Source organism: Dermochelys coriacea, chromosome 1, assembly GCF_009764565.3.
Source record: "Dermochelys coriacea isolate rDerCor1 chromosome 1, rDerCor1.pri.v4, whole genome shotgun sequence".
Taxonomy (NCBI): Eukaryota; Metazoa; Chordata; order Testudines; family Dermochelyidae; genus Dermochelys; species Dermochelys coriacea.
The window spans coordinates 213,728,071-213,750,338 of record NC_050068.2 but is presented as its reverse complement, the minus strand read 5'-3'; the positions used below and the strand labels follow the sequence as shown (position 1 = coordinate 213,750,338).

General features: G+C 44.2%; 2 long non-coding RNA genes across 4 annotated transcripts; one reads left to right on the top strand and one right to left on the bottom strand.

Annotated features, from left to right (window-relative positions):
- Positions 1–5,406: 5,406 nt before the first annotated feature.
- On the bottom strand, positions 5,407–20,721 carry LOC122459999. Of its 3 annotated transcripts, XR_006281008.1 has the most exons (4): positions 20,410–20,721; positions 13,128–13,246; positions 7,200–7,302; positions 5,407–6,467 (listed from the first exon to the last, which is right to left on the bottom strand). It is a non-coding gene; the product is annotated as an uncharacterized LOC122459999 (long non-coding RNA). The 3 variants fall into 3 exon arrangements; XR_006281006.1 differs by lacking the exon at positions 7,200–7,302 and having other exon boundaries at positions 5,407–6,472; XR_006281007.1 differs by lacking the exon at positions 7,200–7,302.
- LOC119849767 lies at positions 14,592–17,233 on the top strand. Its single transcript, XR_005290582.2, has 3 exons — positions 14,592–16,771; positions 16,926–16,971; positions 17,090–17,233. It is a non-coding gene; the product is annotated as an uncharacterized LOC119849767 (long non-coding RNA).
- Positions 20,722–22,268: the final 1,547 nt, after the last annotated feature.

Genomic DNA, 22,268 nt, shown 5'->3' with positions numbered 1-22,268 from the left:
AAATTCACAGCCACTGGGAATCGTCCCAGACCTGCAACACTACGTGGTCGCACCAGTCTGTGCTTGTTTCCCGAGCCCAGAATCAGCGTTCCACTGCATGAACCTGCCCCATTAGTACCATGATGCCCACATTGCCAGGGCCCGTGCTTTGAGAGAAGTCTGTGTCCATGTCCTCATCAGGCTCGTCACCGCGCTGACATTGCCTACTCACCCGGTTTCGCTTTGCCAGGTTCTGGTGCTGCATGTACTGCTGGATAATGTGTGTGGTATTTAATGTGCTCCTAATTGCCAAAATGATCTGAGCGGGCTCCATGCTTGCCGTGGTATGATGTCTGCACAGAAAAAAGGCACGGAACGATTGTCTGCCATTGCTCTGACAGAGGGAGGGGCGACTGATGACATGGCTTACAGGGTTGGCTTACAGGGAATTAAAATCAACAAAGAGGGTGGCTTTACATCAAGGACAAACAAAAACAATTGTCACACAGAATGGCCCCCTCAAGGATTGTACTCAAAACCCTGGGTTTAGCAGGCCAATGCTCAACCCAATAAGCTATCCCTCCCTCTGGTATTTCCGCAAGGACTGAATCTCCATTAAACTTTTCAAGGTGCCCCTGACAGACCTCACCAAAACAATTGTCGGCCGTTGATTTCACGGGGGGGTGGGGCGTGGGGAGAACAAATGAATACAAAACAAATCTGGTCTATTTCTTGTTTTGATCGACTCCATCTATCTTTGGCTGGCAGCAGACAGTGCAGTAGGACTGCTAGCCATCCTCATCTCCTGCCTGCTCACCATAAGATGGCACAATAGGACTGCCTGCAGGACTAAAGAGAATGACCTGGTCGAGTCACTCCTAATTTAGTCCCTGCACCCATGTCTGCCCAGGCGCTCCTGACCGACCTCACCGAGGTGGCCAGGAGCACCTCGGACACAATGAGGATGGTTTTCTGGCCTATTGCACCGTCTGCTGCCACAAGGCAATGGGTTCCTGCTGCTGTGTAGCAATGCAGTACCACATCTGCCAGCACCCAGGAAACATATGGTGACAGTGAGCTGAGCGGGCTCCATGCTTGCCGTGGTATGGCGTCTGCACAGGTAACTCAGGAAAAAAGGCGTGAAACGATTGTCTGCCGTTGCTTTCCTGGAGGGAGGGAGGGCCTGACGACATGTACCCAGAACCACCCGCGACAATGTTTTTTGCCCCATCAGGCATTGGGATCGCAACCCAGAATTCAATGGGTGGTGGAGACTGCGGGAACTGTGAGATAGCTACCCACAGTGCAACACTCCGGAAGTCGATGCTAGCCTCGGTACTGGGGAAGCACTCCGCCGAGTTAATGCACTTAGAGTATTTTGTGTGGGGACACACACAATTGACTATATAAAAACAATTTCTAAAAAAACGACTTCTGTAAATTTGACCTAATTTCATAGTGTAGACATACCCATAGAGACCATTACCCCATAAGGGAAGCCACAAATATAACCATTATTGGGGGAAACAATTCTCTGGCCCCTGTAACTCTCCAGTGTATCAGAGCATGAGCCTTCAAGGCCGCAGTACATGGGGCAAGTGAATCCCAGCAGCTGCCGGGTCTTTGTTTCTTTGCTAGCCCTGTGGAGACTTAAGTGAGAACAGGAGGAGCCACTCGCAGCCAGAGTGACCTCATGCCTTATTATTTATTCCTTTAGTTAAGAGTTAGTTTGGTTTATTACTCTAGTTATTAACACTAGAAGTAGAGCTCTGATTTATTGTAATAGTTAACCCTATTATATATAACTGATTGTATTCTACAATTTTTTATCAACAATTTATTATTAATAGCTTTAATAATATTATTACTATACTATGAATTATTGTTCATCTTTTTATTAGTTTTATGAAACTTAGTTTTAGTAACTATTTATTATAATGACCATTATTATTAGGGTTAGAACTGGGTCTAGTGCTCTATTTTTTCTAATGCTGCTCTTTCTCTCTTCCCTGAGCTTTCAAAGTGCTTACAAAGTGGATTCTGTTCAACCACACAGTTGCTGTCTATACTGGCGCCAAAGAAGACCCCACTGGAAAGGAGCCCATAGTAACAACTCTCTGTGTGGCTTGTTTGAGGGAGAGTGTATCTACCTGTGTGTCTGTGCTGAGAGGAGACTGTGTGTATCTGTGTGTGGGTTGGGAAGAGAGTGAGTGTGATGAGCTGAATGGAGAGTGAATGTCCAGCAATGACAGTGAGCCATTAGCATGGCATTGTTGCTCACATATGTATGTGCTAATTCACTGAGATTTTGGGTGTATTAATTGCAACTTTCTTTAGGATGAGAATTTGTTTAATAATCACTGGAGAGGAAATGGCATACAATCTAAACCCTTTAAAAAAAAAGGCCTGAAATTTATGATTACATGAAGTTATTTACAACTATACAAAATTTGCTCATTTAATAATTTGCCTACATTTTCACAGGTACAATTAAGTGTCCTTTGTTTTCTACCCCAAAGGCAGGAATCCAATGAACTTGGAACTCAGCAACTTGATGCTGTTTGGCAAGAGTAGTTCATTGTGAATTTTACCTTGGATTTAGGTCATGCACAAAGTCATTCTCTCATTTCTCTTCCTACCTTTCCTATTTTCCTGGAAGGCCACTGACCAACAGTCCTCAGCAGAAGAAGGGGTCATTTAATGAGGAGGCATCAAGAACACCTGGTCAGTGAGTTTCTCTCCTCCTTACATTACTTCTGAGGATCCTGTGATTCTAGAGGTAAAGTGTTTCTTCAGCCCCTCTACCATGAGAAAGCTGGCTGGCCCAGACTTCCTTCCTGATTTGGGTCAGGTTCTTATTGAGTCTAGGCTGGAATGACAATATATGACAAATAGGTATTTAATATCATTCATAATGCTACCTCATAGAGTTTGCTTCCCCTCCATCCACATTTTGTGTCCCTTCTTCCTGGGGCATGATGAATTTAGTACTGGAATGGCTTTGGGAGTCCTGTGTTCAATTAGTAGCTATGCCATAGATTTCCTATGTGAGAATGGGCAAGTGACTTCATTAATCTGTACCTCAGTTCCTTGCTGGTAAAAAGGGGAATCTTAGCACCATGGATGTTGTAAAGCAAATATGTGTGATACTATGGTGATGGAAGCCATAACAATTAATGGCTAGATCAGTGGTTCCCAAAATCTGGGGTGTGCCCCCATTAGGGGGGCACGGAGGAATGTCCAGGGGGCATGGCCCAGGCCCAGCTCCACTCCATCCCCAGCTGCAATCTCTGCCCCTTCTCTCAGCCCTGGCCTCTGCTCCCGGGTGTGGCTCAGCCCTGCTCCTGGCCCCAGCTCTCAGCTGTGGATTAGTTTCTGCTTAAGGCAGAACTTTGCATCCTTTCTACAGTCTACAGACAAGTCATATCAACCTGAAAATTGGTAGGTGAGGTCAAGGTCTTGAGTAAAGTTTGTGAGGAAAAAAGTTAAGTAATTTGAACAAGGTTTTCCAGAAACTGAATGCCCTAAAAAGTGTGCTGTTTTCATAATTGAAAAATTCAAAGGCTTTTTTACAAAGACCTCCAGGAAAAAATGAGACAGGAGACACATGAAACATATCACTAGACTCCTCCTGCTCAGATCCATTGCATGGTACCAAAAACAAGGTCTGCAATTCAAAATAGAAAAATTAGCCCTTGAATTGGAATTCTGTGGACAGCAGAGTGTTTGATGGCTGGCACAGAGTGCAGGGTGCTTTAGCTGAGCTGTGAGCTGCACTCCTCGCTCCCTGCCGTGCTTCCAGTAGACCTAATGGGGAGCATGGAGGGGGCGGATAGGTGGGAAGGAAACTGAAGCTCTGACAAAAGCAATGCACTGTAAACAGCTCTTCTCCTCTTGAAACACCTCCAGCCAGTGAAGCGGCTTTGTATCTAATGCAGTCCTATTTATCCCGTGGAATTCTCCTCTCTTGTGAAGTCCAATCCATAGACCTTGCTTTGTTATTTTCATAATAAATTTTTGTAGGAAAAAACACACACAAGAAGGAATCTCTTCATCAGCCATTTCTAGTGTTTTGTCCAATTTTCAAAATGTCAAATCTTTGTTCCAGACTAGAAGATCATAGAATCATAGAAGATTAGGGTTGGAAGAGACCTCGGGAGGTCAACTAGTCCCACCCCCTGCTCAAAGCAGGACCAACACCAACTAAATCATCCCAGCCAGGGCTTTGTCAAGCCGGGCCTTAAAAACCTCTAAGGATGGAGATCCCACCACCTCCCTAGGTAACCCATTCCACTGCTTCACCACCCTCTTAGTGAAATAGTGTTTTCTAATATCCAACCTAGACCTCCCGCACTGCAACTTGAGACCATTGCTTCTTTTTCTGTCATCTGCCACCACTGAAAACAGCCGAGCTCCATCCTCTTTGGAACTCCCCTTCAGGTAGTTGAAGGTTGTTGTCAAATCCCCCCTCACTCTTCTCTTCTGCAGACTAAATAACCCCAGTTCATTCATCCTCTCCTCATAAGTCATGTGACCCAGCCCCTTAATCATTTTCATTGCCCTCTTCTGGACTCTCTCCAATTTGTCCACATCCTTTCTTTAGTGGTAGGCCCAAAACTGGACATAGTACTCCAGATGTGGCCTCACCAGTGCCAAATAGAGGGGAATAATCACTTCCCTCTATCTGCTGGCAATACTCCTTCTAACACAGCCCAATATGCTGTTAGCATTCTTGGCAACAAGGGCACAGTGTTGACTCATATCCAGCTTCTCGTCCACTGTAATTCCCAGGTCCTTTTCTGCAGAACTGCCGCTTAGCCAGTCGATCCCCAGCTGTTGTTGGTTGTTATAAGCTTAATACATATTCTTCACAACTCAGAGATAGATGTAGGTTTCATTTTTAGAAGGTACACACTATACATTTTTAAATAGTGATTTATTTTGAAAACTTTTCAGATTAGTTTTACAGCTATATCAGAAAATGAATGATTGTTTGGTTATTTCATTTACCAAAGGTATTGAAGCAGATATTTATGAAGTCATTGGGAGGTGAACTATCTCCAGTTCAACAGGTTAATCATTAATATTTGGAGGATTTTCTTGCCATGTTGTATTAGGAGGAGAACATCACCAGACAGACATTTAAATTGTTTGATTTAACTAAAACAACAACGTTAAGTATTCTGGATTTTTTTCTTCAACAGCAAACATATAATATTTTAACAAAATAAGCATATGTCCCTCGCTTCTCACATTTATCTCCAGACTTCTTCTCCTTGTCCAGATCTTTTGGGCCCCTAACAATCTTCTATGCATTGAACCTTTTGAAACTTTGCACTTTTAGAGAGAGGTAAGGGATTGACGCTGTGTACACAAATTTGCAGAGGGACAATAGAGTTGAGGTCTGTTATTTCTCACCTCTATATATTATTTATTTATTTTAAACCATTTTTGCTGTTAACAAGCATGTTACCTCTGGAGACACAAATCAACAGTTTTAGAACTGCAGAACTAAGCATCTCTGATGATATTTTCTAGATTGAGCACTGAGTCCCATTGGGTAGATAGAAAGATTAACCTAAATAATCTACACAGAAGCCTGTGGAACCCCATAAAATTGGGTCCCTAATCCATGAACTATTAGAACTCATTTACCAAACTTTTCTTAAACATTACATGAATATATTATCTTATACTATAGGATTAGAATTTATCATCCAAATTCCATGCTGAACTATCTTTGATCTATCTTAATCAAAACTATCTTTTGATAGCTTTTTTCCTCAAAAATCTAATTTAAATTAAAAAAATCCAATTTTTAAAATTTCTTTTTAAAAATCATTGATTTTTTATCCACCCTGGCTATAGCTAGGTTGAGCTAAATGTTAAGTGTAGATCATGGCTCAGTATATGAATCTATTAATTTCTCTGTTGAGATCATTCTAAGAATAGTGAGGGATAAACAAGAGCAAGGTGGCTGTGGAAAAACTACCACTGTGAGTGAGTTTATGTGGCCCAGCCAATTGATTCTAGCTGTTGGTGACATTTGACTCTTAGGGTAAGAAACCATTCAAATCAGCTGTCTGTAGGTGGGAAAGATCAAGAGTTACCATAAGTCTGAGAGGACTGGAAGTCCTCTAATGTGAGAGAGCTCTGAAGAAAAATATCAGCTTTCATTTGAACATAATTTTCCTTCAACGAGCAGTGGCAATAGAACCACCACAGATCCGCACTGGCACAAAGTTTATCACAGTAATTTTTTCCCTGAAGATCACAGAGCCAGCTCTTCAGCTAATGTAAATCAGTGTAACTCTATTGACTCATGTGAGGATGTGCCAAATCACACCAGCAGAGGCTCTGGTTTCATGTGTCCTTCAGGGTTCTCTCCACTCGCCTCCCTAGGCATAGGGTTGGTCTTTGTGATCTGTGACACCAGGGACTTGAGAGTTTTTAGAGGGAGAAGTTTGTATGCAGCCGCTACAGAGCGCCTGCTCTTTAGGAAAAAGAGGATCGCATGATATTCTCCTTTGTCCAAAGTGTATCTGTTTTTCAATGGCTATAAAATTGTGCTTGGTTTCATAAATTGTTTATTTACATTATTAGACTGCAATTTTTTCCCCATAATGGTCTGTTTTTACTCTTCACTTTGCCTTATATATTTTACTTCAGTGTATTTTTCTTAAAGTTTATTTGCTGTTCAGTTTTGTCCATCTTATGAATGGCGGTAGTATGGTAGGGCCTTTACACTAACATGACAATGTAAATGTCCTGGAGTTTATGATTCCAACACCTTTAGTGTCTTAGAAGAAGAATATTTTATTTATTATTAAATCTACAAAATATTAAAATGATAAAAAAACAAAAACAAATTATCATCTAGAAAGTCTAACACTTTGGACACACATACCCCGAGGAAGGGTAAAGTAGTAGAGCTGTCCTGAAAGAATACCCCTACAGCGAGTAGACATTGATACATTTCATGTGTGTATGAACATGTCAAGTCGCCTTAATTAAAATTCACACAACTTTCAGATTATTGGATGAAACAGTTCTATCATTCTTTATATCTGAACAGTTTTTCCCCATCTGTTACCATGAGAATTCAGAAACCCATTGTGACAGATTTTGCCAAGGTGCAGCCTGAATTGTGGGACCACTCAGCCCTCTATCCCACAAATCTCTGTGCTAAGCCACAAACCTCTGTCAGGTGCTGCACTTACATAGACATCCACAGGCAGGGACACACCCAACTAAGTTACATGAATGCTTCTCCCAGCCACTCCTGAACCAAGAATAGAGAGGCTCCCTCAGCTGCCCCAGAACCTGCATAGAGCATAATAATTAAAATCCTGCAAACGGCATCCCACTGCAGCAGCTGTGCCAGGGAAGGCTTAGCCTTCTCTGGCCTATTATACTTGTCAGCTTTGGTACCCTCTAAACCCTGCTGTGACACAAACACTAACTAATGTGCTCATCCCACCCCCCCAACACACACCATCTGCTCTTGCCTCCCCCACAAGCCAATTTCCAACATCCAACCTCCTCTAGATGCCTTCCTGCCCCATGCACGTACCCTGTGTTCTGCCCCTCCAGGCTCAGCCTCACACACACATGCTCTGCCCTGCATTTCCCTCCCCCACCTACACCCAGGCTGTGTTCCTGCCAGTTACACGCCTTCTACTTTCACATTTTCCAGCAGCTGCTCTCCTCCATTGCTCCTTCATTATAAGCCCCAACCTCTGCTCAGCAGTCAGGGATCAGGCAAATGGAACTACATTCCTCTAATCTAATGCAGCACAGGCTGGGGAGTGGGATAGTTCTGGTTTGCTGGCACTCGCTGCCTTCCTGTTTAATACAAGTTCTTTCATAGCCCCACTCTCTGCCCCCTCTTGGCCAGCAGCTTTCACTCTTCATTGTGTTTGCAGCTGCACTTGGGGATGAAGCTCAGCTTCTGAAAGGGCATTTTATTTTGGAGGAAAGGGGTCATCCTAGGGCAAGAAGAATTTGGGGTGAGGAACTTACCTTCTAGTGTTTGTACCTTTGTATAGCTGTTCAGGAGATGTGGACTGTGGGAGATCCAACATATACTGATCAAATGTATAGGGAGCATAGGAATTTAGAACACAGTGGGGTGCAAGAGTTTTGAGCAGCTGTAGATCAGTGTGTCTGTATTCATGCATGTGCACACCCGCATGCTTATTGGCTTACTCTCATTTTGAATGTTGTTGTGTTAATGGTAACCTTCTCCACTCTAATATATGTGATTTGGACATCCTCTCTATCCTGTGGTTTGTTCATCCTGTTCACTCTGTTCCAAAATTTCCAGTTCTACAGATTGTAGCAAGAGAGTAATGCTATCAGCTTGCACTCTTGTGGCTTCTAGAATAGGAGCAGGAAAAATGAGTTCTGTCCCCTCACATTCTCTGTTGGTCTGATTAGTTCAGAGGCCTGGTTCACCACCGCATTACACTGGTGTAACCCCATTGAAATCAAGGGGATTATATTGGCAGGCAGCTGGAGTAACACAATGGTGAATCAGCCCCTATGTCTCCAACACTGGGAGGAGAAGTACTTAGAGCTGCTTTCTCATCCTCTGTTTGTGGGGAGACAGCCTGGGGAGACTAGAACTAAAGAGAGAAGTGAAAATGAGAAAGGGTGTAAAAGCATTGGGGGGGGGGGCTACTTGTTCCCCATAGACTGTGACAAAGTGGGAGTGTTCTTAATATTTTCTCTGAATACTGTGTGGGTGCCTCAGGTTTCACTATACATTTCTTAAGGGCGTGTGATTGTTGCAGAGCCCTAGAGGGATAGGGGTGTGCAGGGGTCTGCACAGAGAATGGCTGACACCTTGTCCCCTGGCAACTAATGGTCTGAGCACCTCCTCCACAAGATGCCAACAAAAAGTGTTGGAGGAAAAAAGAGATCAGGTGGTCTCCTTGCCCAGGAAAGAGACAAAGGCCAGAGGAGGGGCTGGAGGGGTTTTCAGTTTGGAGCTGGCTGGGGAAATGGAGGGAGGCCCAGCACCGGAGTCTGGGCTCCCTACCCCCCCCAAGATGGACCTTACTGAGGGGTCCTGTTTCCTGTACCTAAAAGCTCAGTTTTGGACTGTGTTCCTGTCATCTAATAAACCTTCTGTTTTAGTGGCTGTCTGAGAGTCACGGTGAATCGTAGGAAGTGGGGGGTGCACAGCCCTGACTCCCCATTTGCTCCAACCCCTCAGACAGAGACAAACACCTACAAGATCTCTATCATGCATTCCTACAACTACAATACCCACCTGCTGAAGTGAAGAAACAGATTGACAGAGCCAGAAGAGTACCCAGAAGTCACCTACTACAGGACAGGCCCAACAAAGAAAACAACAGAACGCCACTAGCCATCACCTTCAGCCCCCAACTAAAACCTCTCCAACGCATCATCAAGGATCTACAACCTATCCTGAAGGACGAGCCATCACTCTCACAGATCTTGGGAGACAGACCAGTCCTTGCTTACAGACAGCCCCCCAATCTGAAGCAAATACTCACCAGCAACCACACACCACACAACAGAACCACTAACCCAGGAACCTATCCTTGCAACAAAGCCCGTTGCCAACTCTGTCCACATATCTATTCAGGGGATACCATCATAGGGCCTAATCACATCAGCCACACTATCAGAGGCTCGTTCACCTGCGCATCTACCAATGTGATATATGCCATCATGTGCCAGCAATGCCCCTCTGCCATGTACATTGGCCAAACTGGACAGTCTCTACGTAAAAGAATGAATGGACATAAATCAGACGTCAAGAATTATAACATTCAAAAACCAGTTGGAGAACACTTCAATCTCTCTGGTCACTCGATCACAGATCTTAGAGTGGCTATACTTCAACAAAAAAGCTTCAAAAACAGACTCCAACGAGAGACTGCTGAATTGGAATTAATTTGCAAACTGGATACAATTAACTTAGGCTTGAATAGAGACTGGGAATGGATGAGTCATTACACAAAGTAAAACTATTTCCCCATGGTATTTCTCCCTCCCACCCCACCCCCCACTGTTCCTCTGATATTCTTGTTAACTGCTGGAATTAGCCTACCTTGCTTGTCACCATGAAAGGTTTTCCTCCCCCCCCCCCCCCCCGCTGCTGGTGATGGCTTATCTTAAGTGATCACTCTCCTTACAGTGTGTATGATAAACCCATTGTTTCATGTTCTCTGTGTGTGTGTATATAAATCTCTCCTCTGTTTTTTCCACCAGATGCATCCGATGAAGTGAGCTGTAGCTCACGAAAGCTTATGCTCTAATAAATTTGTTAGTCTCTAAGGTGCCACAAGTACTCCTTTTCTTTTTGCGAATACAGACTAACACGGCTGCTACTCTGAAACCTATCTTACTAAAGCAAGGAGAGCTTGTACTCAATGATTGCATTGTTTTAGTTTAGTTTACTTTATATACTTCTAACAGGGCAGTATACAGAGCCCATCTCTAGCTGCAACCTGAAGTTAGCTGTAGCTCTCGAAAGCTTATGTGCTAATAAATTTGATAGTCTCTAAGGTGCCACAAGTACTCCTTTTCTTTTTTCTGAAGTTCTCTGTTCAGCTGAACAGCTACTAGCCTTGGAATGACCTTTTGACATCTGCTGCCACCTCATATATCCCTTACAAACAATAAATCTGCTTCACACCATGATGATGGTGAAATAAAAAAGGTAAATTGGATTAGACAGTGACATTTTTCCCAGCTCTTTTATGTAACTTTATTTTACAGAAGGGAACTTTACTAAAAGAAAATACTTTCCCCTTCAGATCAAAATTTGAAGTCACAGAAGGCCTAAACCACCAGTACCTTAAATAGACACAGTCATTTCCTATAGTGAATAGAGATTTTAAAAAATTGACTGAAAGGTATCGGGTGACTGCACTTTTAAGATCTGCAACACTCTGATGCAGAGTTCAAAACACCTGGTCAGTCAGTCCTCTGAGGTGACTGGACTGGAAGGGAGCCTGGAAGACAGGCTCTCAGACTCTGCTTACTTGAGCCATTGTTTGATGCCATTTTTCTCATTTATTTTCTTTTATCCAATTCAAGTAATCTTTGTTTACTGACGGTATAGATGCCTGATCAGGAATCCCTTTGCATTCACCCTCCCCTCCATGTAAACAAAAGCTGCTCCACTACCCCAAACCACTCTGATCCCGTTATTCTCCTCCACCCCACACCACTCTGTAAATGCACTTCACAAATGACCTTCTGCCTCCCTCCCCCATTTGGTCCTAAATGCTGCACAAAGAGCTAGGCCATATCTTTCAGTGCCGTCTCTCTCAGTTCCATCGTTGGCAAGGTAGTCAGGAGAGCAGTTTAAATTGGCTGTATCTGAAAAAGAAATCTCTCTCACTTGGCAGACAAGAGAGGACAATTTTTTTGTAAAGGCCCGGTTTTTGTAAAGGCCCGTTGGTGGCAGCTGTTCAGCTCAGCATTCTTTTGCGGTTGGTGTAAGACTATATCTGGGGGCTTCAGCTCTGCAGAGTGCTCCTTCCGGGGCTCGAAAACTGTCATAATAAAAATCAGTAAGAGAGAGAGAGATAAGAGATCAGGGACAGGATCCTCAGCTCGTATAAGTGGATACAGCTCATCTGATTTCCTTTATACCAGCTGAGGATCCGGCTCTAGATACAGATTAGATGTATTTAGCAAGGGTGACCAAATTTACTGGCCCTCCAAGCAACATACGACAATCTTCAGAAGTTCGAGATCCAGGGTATGCCTGCTGGGGGTCAGGGCTTCTCTCCTGCAGAAGGAACCTAATGGGGCTATGGGCTGAAGCCCTGCTTCTGCTGAAGCCCCGAGCCCCGGAAGGAGCATGCTGCAGAGCTGAAGCCCCAAGACTCCCTTCTCCAATGGGGAAACCCTATTGCACCACCCTGCTGCAAAGCAGAGGTCCTGAGCTCCACTCTCACCCAGTCTGGTAGATGGAGAATGGAGTGGGGGGGGCGCTCCACAAGCCACACTTTAACAGTAATAGAGCCACAGTTTGGCCACCCCTGCTATACGAGTCTCCAACATTTCCACCTTCCCAGAGGAGTACAGTAGTTTCCTTAAGGCTGATGAGCCTTTCATTGAGTCTAGTTTTAACCCCCTGAAGAGCTACTCACAGTTTGAAGGTTTTGCAGCCAAGAGCCCAGTGAGGCTTTTCGTTCTGTGAGTCAGAGTCAGAGTCATAGCCAGGTGAACCTGGCCTCCATCCTGGTGACTGTGGCCAGTAAATTTTCTAAGGAGATATCTGTAGCCTGTGCATCTGCACCAGAAAACAGCTTAATGGTTGGGGTGGAATGAGGCTGCACAGTTGTCTCATCAGCCAATGCCATCATCTGCTACTTTTCCCAGGAAGCCAGACCTCAGTCATAGAGAAGATCAGAACCAGTTTCCTAGGTTGCACGGTGGATTTGTATCACTCTGGGGTTAGGAAGCTATGAAGTTACTCTGACATCACTTTGAGCTCTTCAAACCACAGTTTCCTGTTTAACACTGGGTTTAGTCTTACACCAACAGCAAAAGAATGCTGAGCTGAACAGCTGCCACCAACGGGCCTTTACAAAAAAATTGTCCTCTCTTGTCAGCCGAGTGAGAGAGATTTCTTTTGCAGATACAGCCAATTTAAACTGCTCTCCTGACTACCTTGCCAACAATGGAACTGAGAGAGACGGCACTGAAAGATACGGCCTAGCTCTTTGTGCAGCGTTTAGGACCAAATGGGGGAGGGAGGCAGAAGGTAATTTGTGAAGTGCATTTACAGAGTGGTGTGGGGTGGAGGAGAATAACGGGATCAGAGTGTTTTGTAGTAGTGGAGCAGCTTGTGTTTATGGGGAAGGGAGGGTGAATACAAAGGGATTCCCGATCAGGCAGTTATACTGTCAGTAAACAAAGATTACTTGAATTGGATAAAAGAAATAAATGAGAAAAATGGCATCAAACAATGGCTCAGGTAAGCAGAGTCTGAGGGCCTGTCTTCCAGGCTGCCCTCATTTTAATCTTATTTATCTTCATCTTCTCCATGTCATTGTATTGCTATATCCCTTGTTCTTCCTCACCCCATCCTCTCCCTATTTCTTTTTACCCTCACTCTCACCAATGGTCATAGTAAATTCTCCATCACTGACCATTTTTAGATCAAGGTGGATGTTTTTCTAAAGGATCTCTTCTAGGGATGATTCTAGAAAGTTCTTTGGCCTGTGTTATGCCGGAGATCAGACTGCTACAGAATCACAAAGGACCCCTTCTGCCTGGAAATCTATGAATCACATATTTAACATCTATCAGTGAGATTGTCTTCGATCTGAGAGGGGGGCATGTCTTCTGTTAAGCACCTCACATACTTCTGAGTGCTAAAGAGAAATAAATAACAATAATAATGATTCCAACTTTCATTAACAGCATTTAAACTGCAGGTCAGAGTCGAGCTAGAACACTTGCCCTGCTGTGTCCCACACAATACTATAAGGGAACTGCTTTTCAGATGCTAGGGCTTTATACACTTTTTCTGCAGCTCTAAGCCTTATCTGTTTTGGCACTCAGAATCTGATTAGTTCCTTCTCCACGCTGAACTCTAGGGTACAGATGTGGGTACCTGCATGAAAACCCCCTACGCTTATTTTTACCAGCTTACGCTAAAACTTCCCCAAGGTACAGACTATTTTACCTTTTGCCCTTGGACTTTTTTGCTGCCACCACCAAGTGTCTAACAAATATAACAGGGAAAGAGCCCGCTTGGAAACGTCTTTCCTCCCAAACCCTGCACCCCTTTCCCTGGGAAAGGCTTGATAAAAATCCTCACCAATTTGCATAGGTGAACACAGACCCAAACCCTTGGATCTTAAGAACAATGAAAAAAGCAATCAGGTTCTTAAAAGAAGAATTTTAATAGAAGAAAAAGTAAAAGAATCATCTCTGTAAAATCAGGGTGGTAAATACCTTAAAGGGTAATCAGATTCAAAACATAGAGAATCCCTCTAGACAAAACCTTAAGTTACAAAAAGCCACAAAAACAGGAATCTACATTCCAGTCAGCACAGCTTATTTTCTCAGCCATTTAAACAAAACAGAATCTAACGCATATCTAGCTAGATTACTTTCTAAATTCTAAGACACCATTCCTTTCTGTTCCCAGCAAAATCATCACACAGACAGAGAGAGCCTTTGTTTCTCCCCCCGCTCCAGCTTTGAAAGTATCTTATCTCCTCATTGGTCATTTTGGTCAGGTGCCAGCGAGGTTATCCTAGCTTCTTAACCCTTTACAGGTGAAAGGGTTTTTCCTCTGGCCAGGAGGGATTTTAAAGGTGTTTACCCTTCCCTTTATATTTATGACACTCTGAGGTGCATCCTCAATTCTTAATGGCTTCTTTGGGATATGGGGATGCTCAGCACCTCACAGGATCTGGCCCTTAACTTGCTGCATCAGATATGTTCAATGTTTCAGAGTAGCAGCCGTGTTAGTCTGTATTCGCAAAAAGAAAAGGAGTACTTGTGGCACCTTAGAGACTAACAAATTTATTAGAGCATAAGCTTTCGTGAGCTACAGCTCACTTCATCGGATGCATTTGGACATGATATGTTCAATGTTACTTTCAAATGCTTTTAAAGGACAGTGACTTTTTAATGGTTCTAAACTCTACTAACCAGGACAGAGCATCTGCTAGCTAATTCACACTGCATGATTTTATGTCGCAGCCTCCCCCTTCCCATCCCTCTGTTTCATTTGTCATTGTTTAAGGCCCCGATCCTGCTCATGCTTACTTTTACATGTGTGAGCCAGCCCCATGGAATGCAGTGGGAGTACTCACATGCTTAAAGTGAAATGTGTGCATAAACCTTTGCAGCCTTGAGGCCTAAGATTTGAAGTTTTTTGGTGCAGGGATCTTGTTTTCCTTATGTCACTAAAGCATCGTGCAGATTTATCGTGTTACAAAATAATAATAATAGACCCAGGACGAGGAACACACTTTATTTTACAAATACTAAGAAAATAGACTCTTCATATATATTTGTCCTTCTGAACATAAAATATAAAACCAGCACTGAGTACCAGTGATATCTTAGGGGCAGACAGTAACATTAGGGTGAAAATAACCTTGAATATCTTCTTTGGATTTAGAAAAAGAGGTCTCATGGCATAGGGAAGGTATTGATTGGGAGGTTGTTTCATAAGTATCATTGATCTGTTACAAATGCAAAGCAAGGAGCAGGCTGTGACAGTGGGGATATTGATGGTTAGTAATTTTCAAAAATTCAAGAAGTAACATTACAAGCTATAGTATCATTATAACCTTTTCGGGTATGAAAGTAAATAGTAAATAGAAGGGGCGGGGCCTCAGGTGGAAGGAGCAGGGCTGGGGGTCAGCCTCCCTCAGCCAGCCCGTCTACGCTACCTGGCCCTTGCCACCTAAGGGCTCTGGAGGCAATTTAAACTGGCCCGGGGCTCTGGCTGCTGCTGCCAATGCTGCCATAGTAGATTCTCCATCACCCACCATTTTTAGATCAAAATGGCCCCAGGGCAGCTGCCCCTTTTGCCCCCCTCCACTCTCTGTTGGCGGCCCGGGGGGGCAAAAGAGGCAACGGCATTAAAGTGCTGCCGCAGCGCTTTAACATCGCCGCCCCTTTGGCCCCCTCCCCTCTTGACAGGGAGGGCAAAAGGGGCAGCGATGTTAAAGTGCTGTCGGTTGTGTATGGGCCGGTACCGGCTTCTCACCGGTACGCTGTACCGGCCTGTACCAACCCCTGAACCTGATCCAACTCTCATTGCAGTCAATGCAAAGACTCCCAATGATTTCAACAGAAGTTGGATTGTAGTCCAAAATAGTAATACTCATAGAGGTAGTGGACTAGCATCTAACAACCAACCAGAATTTCCAAAAATACCCATCAGTATCAGAAAGTTAACGTCTTCACTGGGCTCAGAGCCCAATTCAAAGCCCACTGGAGTCTTCCCATGGAATGTTGTTGGAGCTGGATCAGGACATGAGTGCCCACTTATGGTTCAAGCATGTTTACAGATCCATATTATAAGGCCGGAAGGGACTGCTGTGATCTAGTCTGTTACACTTTTGTCCTGCACTATTGATATGCAGCTATTTGTTCTCAGATAAAACATTGCTGGATACTCAGAAAAGAAAATGTCAGTTTCTAAAAATAAATAAATGAATAAAAAGGTTGTTGCTGGAACCTAATTGATTGGACGTCAGAGTTCAAAATATTTGTGCACGTGGACCAAATCTGTAAGGTGCTCAGCACTAGAGCTCATCAAAATGTTTACAGTGAAAAGGTATTCATTAGAAAATGCCCTTCTTTTTCATAGAAAGTGTTCACAAAGACCCTTTGATATTTTTCAAAACTTTTCATTCTTTTCTTTTGGGGCTTTTTGAGTGTTTTCTGTTTCTTGTTGCTGTTGGTGAACTATTTTCCTCTTTCTTTGGCCATTTTCCTTTTAAAAATGGCAGAAACGCTGTTTTCTTGTCCTATCATTTTTAATTTCCATTGAGAAAATGGGAAAAGTTTCAATAGAAAGTTTTATGAAAAAATCAAACCCTTGGGGGGGAAATGAAATTTTTGTGAGATTCATTCTTTCCCTTTTTCTGATCACCTTCAACTGCAATGACTTTCAGGGGGAGTTGAGGACACACAGCAACTTGCAGAGAGTACTCAGCATGAAAGTTGGACTGGGCCATACATGAGGGCAACTCTGGAAGAGTGACTCGTTGTGCAAATACTCACGCAAACTTCAGCGACAGGAAAACAGGCTATTTCCTAGGTGATCAAAGAGTCTTTCATGCCTCATCTTACAGTTGATAACTTAACAAACTGAACAAGGAGCACACACATGAGAATGCAAGATGGAGTTCGTGAACTGTAAGGCACAAGATACTTTCAGTCCCTAACAAAGCCCTTTTCCTTCATACACACAGATCTTTTCTGCCTCCAATTCCCATGTGTTCAAGAATCGTTAATCAGGTAAATTCCAGGCTCTGAATCCTCCCCCTTCGTTTAGTTGAGAGATGCCAGCTTTTTCCTTGTTCCTCTCAGGCTGCTCCAGAGTCTTTAAAAAATGTCCACCCATGTTCTCTTGTAGGTGCCAAGGACACTGGTGCTTCATCCCCCCAGGAGCCTGGAGATGTCTGTTAGCGTGAGTGACAGCGTGGAATGTCTGCTATTTCCCTGCATTGCATGGCTCAGAGGGGCCTGATTTGGTTACACTGCGACCTTCTGTGCCAGCAGCTGCAAAGAGGTTATAAAGCCAAATGGCCACCCCCCCCAACCCCCACCCTACTGTGGACAAAACACAGTAAAGGGTTTCTCTGGCAGGCACAGAGCTGACACTCTCCCTTCAAGTGCCCTCAGTGCAGGGGGCATTACTGGGGTAGAAGAGGATATGGCCGGGATCATCCTTAGCCCTGGCTATTCCACAAGTAACATAGGGGCCATAAGGACCTTGGGCAGCTAGGCGCAAGGTAGGGCTGCCCTCAGGGCTAAGCAGTGATGGGGGCTCATCCTGATGTCAGAAGATAGGAGTGGTGTGGGGGTGAAAAAGCTCCCCGCTCTCAGTCCATGTACTGGGCTCTGCACAGGTGGAGGGATGAATTCTCCCCAGGGTCAGCCCTGGCAGGATGGCCACTGACAGACCCGGTAGTGTAGCTTCCAGTGTAGCTGTCTTGACTTGTTTCTAGGAAAGGAACTCCCAAACCATCCAGTGCTCCCTCAGGCCCAGACATTCAAAGGTTAATCTGCCCCTGCTCTCTTCTCTCCTCCCTAAAGCCCATTAAGCATTATTACCCCATGAATGTTCAATCTGACTGGTGCAACCTTATCTCAATCCAATAATTACAGCTCCACCCTCTGCTCTCCCTCCCTTATCAAGAGGGGGCATTTGAACTCCTGGCCTGCAGGGCCTCGCTACTTACTCTGATAACAAGAAGAGGCTGCCTTGAGAGGTGCCTGGGATTAAATAAACTGTGAAGCTGAAAATCCAAGCACCTGGTTAGGTCAGAGCACCATTATAGGAAGCCTCTTGGGGTTATCATTACTGGTATCAGGCTGAAGAGTCTAATAATTCAGTAGTGGAGACATTATGGGGTTTCAGTGTTTTTCTTTTTAAATAGAAGAGAAAGTGATCAAGCTGAGGCTGCCCTGTGTACTAGCGGCTGGTGACAGTTGGGAGGATTTCTGTGCATGCTGTATGGTTATGAGTCAGTAACTCCACTGTCCACTGGTTTTGCATAGTCCCCTTTAGTGGGAAAATAACCAAATATTTCTCTGGTTTCAGAGTAGCAGCCGTGTTAGTCTGTATTCACAAAAAGAAAACAGATTGCGAATACAGATTAACACAGCTGCTACTCTGAAACCTGTCATTATGCAAGGCACTGAATTTAGCCGTATGGAGTGGAAATCTATCAACTTCATGAAAAAAATTGGCATCTGATAAAGTGAGCCGTAGCTCACAAAAGCTTATGCTCAAATAGAATTATTTCTCTGTTCTTAGTAACAGGGGAACTTTCTGGACTGTAGCAGATCCAGTTACTGCTGTAGCTCACGAAAGCTTATGCTCAAATAAATTTGTTAGTCTCTAAGGTGCCACAAGTCCTCCTTTTCTTTTTGCGAATACAGACGAACACGACTGCTACTCTGAAACCTTTTAAAGGATTGTTTTTCAGCCTTAAAAAGCACAAAATGCTGAGACAAAGGGTTGGAGATGGTGCAGTTTCCTGATCTGTTTATGCTGCACACGACTTCAGTGTATTGGCTGGTGATTTGGGGCTGTTTCACTGATTTCAGTGAATCTTATTGAACCTCTCTATCACCCCCAGTAAACGCCCCACCCTGACCCTATATGTACCTCAGTCCATGTCTCCCACAATATCCAGGACAACCCTTAATTCTCCCTTGATCATGCCATCTATCCTCTGCCTCTACAAACCACCTGCTCTGTATCCTCACTCTTCTACAGACTTGAGTTCCTGCCCTGTCTCCTGCTCCAGCTTTCCAAGGAGCCCCCATATTCTGAGGCCAGGGAGTGCACACAGCTCCTTGCCACCTCTCTATGTCCCCCAGTATATGTCCCTTCAAGTCATCTACACCACTCTCCAGGCCTCCTCCCAGACTCCTTCTTTGGTCTCCTAGCCTGTCTGTGGCTCCCCATCTGTGACTCAGCTCAGCAGTAGCTGCTGCAGCAGCAAAGCCTGAAGTCAACAGCAAGTCCATTTATATTTACACCCGTTTATAGTATTAATAGTTGATGTTCTTTATACACCTAGGCAACCCTTTATATCTTTAAAACCTCTAACCTCTCACAGAACTACTCAAAGCACTTTCTCACCAAAATCAAGAGGTATTTATAATTTGTGGTCTAAGCCACAAACAGCAATATGCTGTTGCATATGCAGTACAGAGAGAAATAGTCCTTTCTCCTGGTACTTTTATGTCATGGTTTCTGTTTAGTTATTGTTGGGTTTTTGGTGATGCTCTATGTTTCTCTGACATAAATGGTTCTCTTCCACAAAAGCCTATTGGATAAATCCTCATAAACTCCTCTCCTGTTGTGTACAGTATCTGATACTGTTCACCATGGAAATTGCTGGGTACTGTACTCTTATGAAAATTTCCCCCATGTATATTTACAGTGCTGCATAAATGTTACATTATTACAGTAATTTGGCATTATGGGCACTAATGAAAACAGACGGGTCCCTCTTTGGAGTTGTACAGCATAAAACAACCCAAAAATACACTGCAAAACAATGGGAAGGGCATCAAAAATTCTCCCCGCAGCCTAATTCTTATCCCTGCTTCTGTTCCACTGTCTCCCTTGGCTAGAACCCCGAGTACGCCGCACAGTACTTGGTTCCAACTTAAGTTGCTCTTTAGGTTCTGAGCAGGGTGAGGCCATTGCCTTTAAGAGCTATCATGCAGCAGATTTTGAATTCTTATTACTACAGTGTGCTTATTGCTTCAGAAAAATGAAAGTGGTGTTGGTCCCTGCCCCACAGAGCTTACAATCCAAATCAGACAAACAGGAAAAAAAGGCGGGGGGGGGGATGTTTCACTAGAGGTGATTTAAGTAGTTTGGGGGGCAGTGTCATTTGCCTGGGGGCGGGGAGAAAGACTCCTTGGTCTTGTTCTGTTTCAGACTGAGGTCAATTTACACAGCAGGAGCAGATGGCCCATCCACGAAAGCTTGTGCTCCAGTATGTCAATTAGTTTATAAGGTGCCACAGGACTCTTTGCCGCTTTTACAGATCCAGACTAACAGGGCTACCCCTCTGATAGTTGACAGCATATTCTAACTTCTCTGGAGCTCTTTGTTTCTCCACCTCCGATTACATTTGCAACTCTCCACAATACAGTATCATCACGATTTTAATTAGCATGCTTTCCCTCTCTCTCACACATAGGAACTGACCATCTCATTGGGGCACCTCCTCGTCATGCGTCCATTGCCAAAGGGAGATGGACCATCAACCCGTGATGGTGTTTATATCCAACTGCAATTCCGTTTTCAGGTGAGACCACAACACTGAACATTTACATAACTTGAGAGTGCTTCATATACACTCACTGACCACCCTTCTCAACCCATTCGGGAGGCAGATCGCTGTTCCCCCATGCACGAGATGAGAAACTACTGGTGCCGGACGTGAAGGGCCCGTGTCAGAATTTACTGGACCCAGGGTTTGACCACTATGAACTCTCCTTTGTGTGCAGAGTTGTGAGAGGTTTCAGAGTAGCAGCCGTGTGAGTCTGTATTCGCAAAAAGAAAAGGTGTACCTGTGGCACCTTAGAGACTAACAAATTTATTTGCGCATAAGCTTTCGTGAGCTACAGCTCACTTCATTGGATGCATTCAGTGGAAAATACAGCGGGGAGATTTATGTACATAAAGAACATGAAACAATGGCTGTTACCATACGCACTGTAACCAGAGTGATCACTTAAGATGAGCTATTACCAGCAGGAGAGCGGGGGAAGGTAGGGGGGAACCTTTTGTAGTGATAATCAAGGTGGGCCATTTCCAGCAGTTGACAAGAACATCTGAAGAACAGTAGGGGGGTGGGGGATGGGGGAATAAACATGGGGAAATAGTTTTACTTCATGTAATGACCCATCCACTCCCAGTCTCTAGTCAAGCCTCAGTTAACTGTATCCAGTTTGCAAATTAATTCCAATTCAGCAGTCTCTCGTTGGAGTCTGTTTTTGAAGTTTTTTTGTTGAAGAATTGCCACTTTTAGGTCTTTAACCGAGTGACCAAAGAGACTGAAGTGTTCTCCAATTGGTTTTTGAATGTTATAATCCCTGACATCTGATTTGTGTCCATTTATTCTTTTACGTCGAGACTGTCCAGTTTGACCAATGTACATGGCAAAGGGGTATTGCTGGCACATGATGGCATATATCACATTGGTAGATGTGCAGGTGAACGAGCCTCTGACAGTGTGGCTGATGTGATTAGGCCCTATGATGGTGTCCCCTGAATAGATATGTGGACAGAGTTGGCAACGGGCTTTGTTGCAAGGATAGGTTCCTGGGTTAGTGGTTCTATTGTGTGGTGTGTGGTTGCTGATGAGTATTTGCTTCAGGTTGCGGGCTGTCTGTAAGCAAGGACTGGCCTGTCTCCCAAGATCTGTGAGAGTGATGGGTCGTTCTTCAGGTTAGGTTGTAGATCCTTGATGATGCGTTGGAGAGGTTTTAGTTGGGGCTGAGGGTGATGGCTAGTGGCGTTCTGTTATTTTCTTTGTTGGGCCTGTCCTGTAGTAGGTGACTTCTGGGTACACTTCTGGCTCTGTCAATCTGTTTCTTCACTTCAGCAAGTGGGTATTGTAGTTGTAAGAATGCTTGATAGAGATCTTGTAGGTGTTTGTCTCTGTCTGAGGGGTTGGAGCAAATGCGGTTGTATCGTAGAGCTTGGCTGTAGACAACGGATCGTGTGGTGTGGTCTGGATGAAAGCTGGAGGCATGTAGGTAGGAATAGCAGTCAGTAGGTTTCCAGTATAGGGTGGTGTTTATGTCACCATCGCTTATTAGCACCATTGTGTCCAGGAAGTGGATCTCTTGTGTGGACTGGTCCAGGCTGAGGTTGATGGTGGGATGGAAATTGTTGAAATCATGGTGGAATTCCTCAAGGGCTACTTTTCCATGGGTCCAGATGATGAAGATGTCATCAATGTAGCACAAGTAGAATAGGGGCATTAGGGGACGAAAGCTGAGGAAGCATTGTTCTAAGTCAGCCATAAAAATGTTGGCATACTGTGGGGCCATGC